We start from the raw sequence: 3,434 nt of genomic DNA, 5'->3' as shown, positions 1-3,434 counted from the left end.
AGTTTCCACTCTGCTCTGAGGAGCCGTAGGCAGTTGGTGCTTGCTGGGAGAGAAGGAATCGTATTCTTCAGTGGTGTAGCCACTCGGAAGTTGCTCTTATTCAAGTACATAACTCCAAACTCGCACTCATGCAGATGACACTGAATGCAGTGAGCTAAACGGAAAGAGAAAGCATGAAGGTAGGAAGGGGGCCCAATGGGAAGAAGGGATTCCCTGGAAGTATGAAGCAGATAATTATGAGAATAGTGGGAGCTATGATCAAAGTGTGTCATATATGTGTGAAATTAGTCAGTAGAGACTGCCCCCAAGGCCACTTCATGTCACACCATCACCTAGAAATCCACCTTGGTGCAATTGTCTCTGTACACCAGCCAACCAGTCACATATGGGACAGAACAAAGAACTCACATGGTACAGGTTAGAGCAACTGAAAACACACGAGGGAGCAAGGGGAAACAGGTAACTCAGAGCACAGATGAAGTTCTCACAGAGAGATGGGGGGGTATAGTGGTCATGTGACCTGTTCTGGTTGTATCAGCTGGTCACAGTGGTGGGGTGGTAGGACAGGTCAGACTGAACAAGATGCTCAGCAGACAGAGAACAGCCCAACCCTGCCTGCTCAGTCTGAGTGGTGCCTGTTCAGCTCTCCCTAACCAGTCTCAAGAACAACTATTTAGTTTTTTAAAGATTGGAGTCCACAAGATGTTCTCATTATAAAAGGGACTTTCCACAGCAAGACAAAACATCTGGGATGTTTGGAGTAAAGAACCGACTCACCTTTTTAGGCATCGGACCTGTGGGGCCAGTGCCAATGTCACCAGAGGGTGGCTGAACTAAGATGCTCTGAGCAGTGAGTGGGCGAGGTGCCTCCCTGTTTAGTGTGCTTTGGGTATTAGGTACCTTGCTATCTTCTCATCTTATATATAAATTCATAGAGACTCACCTGCCTCTGCTCCTGAGTGATGGTAAAAGTGTGCCACCACACTTACCTTGGTGTAGTGGTTCATCTTGGTTGTCAGTGAGTCAACTAAAGCCAAGACAGCTAGACACACCTGGGGAGGTCTTTATCCATCTTTCTTTCTTTGCTTCTTTCTTTCTTTCTTTCTTTCTTTCTTTCTTCCTTTTTCTTTCTTTCCCTCCCCTCCCCTCCCTCCCTCCCTCCCTCCCTCCCTCCCTCCCTCCCTCCCTCCCTCCCTCCCTCCCTCCCTCCCTCCCTTCCTTCCTTCTTTCCTTCATTGATTTTTCAAGACAGGGTTTCTCTGTGTAGCCCTGGCAGTCCTGGAACTCACTTTATAGACCAGGCTGGCTTCAAACTCAGAGATCCACCTGTCTCTGCCTCTCGAATGCTGAGATCGATAAAGTCATGAGCTGCCACTACCCAACTAGAGAGATTTTCTGATTTGGATCATCTGAGATGGGAAGACACACTCTAAATCTGGGCCACACCTCCTGGTTGCAGTCCACATGAAAGAACATGAAAGAAGGAAGTTTTATGCTTTTTCCTGCTTGACCTTAGTTTCACTGGCAAATTCATCCATCTTGTTGCTAAGGCATTCCTTCTCTGGCATTAGAAGCTACCAGTAAATATTATATATAATGATTATCTAACAATTTCATGCATATATCATGTACTTTGACCATATCCTCTTCTATTCTTTTATCTGCTTCACCTTCCCACTCAGCCCACATCTACTTTTGTGCCTTTTCTTCCCTTTCAGCCACTGCATTTAATTAGCATGTAATATTTTTTCACATATGTATGTATGTATATATATATAATCATTTTATCAGTTTTGGTCCTTCAGGGAACCCTGACTAATATACAAGGTAATATTCTTATTGTTGCATTATTATTATTATTATTTTTGAGGAATAAAAAGACCTTGATATTCCATCCTTTGAGTTACAGTGGGGGCGGAGCTGGGACAGGAAAGAGTTGGAGTGGGGTGATTAGGAAGGGCTCAGGATCACTCAAAGCCTAGTCCACTTAGTTCTTGTATTGGAAGGGCTCATCGCCAGTCTCGTTGAGAAGGCAAGTGCGGACGATGGCCTCTGTCACAGCAAAGGGGTCACAATTGGCAGAAGGGCGACGGTCTTCAAAGTAGCCCCTCTTCTCCTAGCCGACAGTCCGGGGAATGCGGATGCTGGCACTGCGGTTGGCAACGCCAGCAGAAAAGTCGTTGATGTTGGAGGTTTCATGGAATCCAGTCAGGCGCCGGGCATTGTCCAGGCCCCCCTTGGGATCGTAGCCGCGAATGTGGTACTGGTGCCGCTTGCTTAGTTTCTCAATGGCCTCCTCGATGTACTTCAGACCGTTCTCCTCCCGCATGGCCTTGGTGCTAAAGTTGGTATGGCAGCCGGCACCGTTCCAGTTCCCAGGGATGGGCTTGGGATCAAAGGTTGCTATCCACCCCCAAGTCTTCACATACACGATGCAAGATGAAACGGGCCACCCAGAGATGATCTCCCATGCGGATTCCTTCACAGGGTCCTATTTGGAATTCCCACTGGGCAGGCATGACCTCGGCGTTTGTTCCTGTAATCTTGACTCCAGCATACAAGCAGGCCCGGTAGTGAGCCTCCACGATGTCCCTGCCATAGGCTTTGTCTGCTCCCACACCACAGTAGTATGGACCTTGGGGCCCAGGGAAGCCATTGGAAGGCCAACCAAAGGGGTGTCTGTCTGTTCCCATGAGAGTATATTCCTGCTCCATTCCAAACCAGGGGTGCTGGTTGCTCGCCATGTCCATTATCCGTTTACAGGTGTGTCTTAGATTGGTCTCTGCAGGCTTCCGGTTGTACTTGAAAACTTCACAGAACACCAACTCGTTGGGCTCTTTGCGAAAGGGGTCCCGGAACATGGCGACCGGCCTGAGATACATGTCACTGTTGGAGCCCTCAGACTGAAAGGTACTAGAGCCATCGAAATTCCACTCGGGTAATTCTTCTACACACTTGGGCTCGCAGTCCAGGGTGCGGGTCTTGCAGAGCAGCCCTTCGCCGGTCCCATCAACCCAGATATACATGGCCTGGACTTTCTCACCCTGAGGCAGGGACATGTACATTTGCTTGATGCTTTTGTTCAGGTGGGAACTTGCTGAGGTGGCCATGGTGGAAGGTGTTCTTAGTGGTGGCCGGCGGGATGATGGATGGGGTGGACAGGCCACGAGAGCGAGGCGAAGAGAGCGGAGAGGAGATCGGTGTGGGGCTCAGTCTGTGCGCTCAACTCCTACTCTCGGCTCTGCCTGCTGCATTATTTTAAATCTGTTCAATAAATACATGTTTCTCATGTTTTACTGCTATTTGTCTCTATATTTTATATTAGAATTTAATATTTATTTACTTTTTTTTTTTTTTTTTTTTTTTTTTTTTTTTTTTGTTTGTTTTTCGAGACAGGGTTTCTCTGTGGCTTTGGAGCCTGTCCTGGAACTAGC

General features: G+C 47.8%; 1 pseudogene; it reads right to left on the bottom strand.

The window, feature by feature from the left end:
- Positions 1-1,982: 1,982 nt before the first annotated feature.
- LOC130878893 (glutamine synthetase-like) lies at positions 1,983-3,224 on the bottom strand (annotated as a pseudogene).
- Positions 3,225-3,434: the final 210 nt, after the last annotated feature.

The sequence above is a fragment of the Chionomys nivalis genome, chromosome 1 (genome assembly GCF_950005125.1).
Source record: "Chionomys nivalis chromosome 1, mChiNiv1.1, whole genome shotgun sequence".
Taxonomy (NCBI): domain Eukaryota; kingdom Metazoa; phylum Chordata; class Mammalia; order Rodentia; family Cricetidae; genus Chionomys; species Chionomys nivalis.
Note: the sequence above shows the minus strand (reverse complement) of the source record. Positions and strands in the feature narration are given on the sequence as shown.